This window comes from Asparagus officinalis, chromosome 6 (assembly GCF_001876935.1).
Source record: "Asparagus officinalis chromosome 6, Aspof.V1, whole genome shotgun sequence".
Classification (NCBI taxonomy): Eukaryota; Viridiplantae; Streptophyta; class Magnoliopsida; order Asparagales; family Asparagaceae; genus Asparagus; species Asparagus officinalis.
Genome location: NC_033799.1, coordinates 43,658,494 through 43,659,452, shown reverse-complemented (window position 1 = coordinate 43,659,452; position 959 = coordinate 43,658,494).

The window sequence follows — 959 nt, the reverse complement described above, 5'->3', positions numbered from 1 at the left end:
TGCCAGCATCGATGCTGGCAATCTGCAGCTTCAAAAACCGCACCCTTTCTTCTTCCCCCTTTTGGTTTTATTCTTTCCATCTCCCTAAAACCGAACCCAACAAAATTCCCAACCCGAAAAAAAAAAGAAAATACCGAAATCAAGATCACGCGGGGATTTCTTCAATTTCTTGGGATTCTTCCACCTCCAACCATCTCCCCAAGGTATCTTTTCTAACTTGATCTTGTAATTAAAATTTTTTTTTGTATACTTGGATGATCTTGTGGATGAATCATGGGTAGTAGTAAATGATTATCATATTTTGTGATCAATTTAGGGTTTAATTTGGGGATTTGTCAAAAAAAAAATTTAGGAATTTTTGTTCAAAATCCGAAAATTGGAGGGGGGTTTTTGCAAATTCGAAAATTTCTTGGGGGTTTGAACTCATGATATCTTGTTCAAAAAGCTAAAAAAAAGAAAATTTTTTTTGGGTGTTTTGTGCAAAATCGAAAAATATTGGGGTGTTTTATGCAAAATCTGAAAATTCTTAAGGTTTTTGTGCAAAACACATGATTTCAAAAAAAAAGTGTTTTATGCAAAAAAAAAAATAAAAAATAAAAAAATAAAAAAATAAATAAATTTGAATTTAGGTGTTTTGTGCAAATATGAGTAATTGGTCAAATAAAAGTCTAATTGGATACTTCTCACATTCGGATATTTGTACTGGATATTCTATTCAACAATTGTAAGGTTTTGCTTATAATTGTCATTTCAACATGTATGTTTCACCGATCAAGTTATCAAAATTTTAACATTTTTGTTCTCAAATAATAATTTTGAGGAAATTCATTGTCAAAAGAAATTCTGATAACTTGAAATTAACTCATGTTGAACAATTTGTAGCTAAATAAATAAATAAATAAATAAAAATTTATTAATTTTTTTTCTTTTCTTTTTCTGTAGATGCCTCCCAGAAAGAA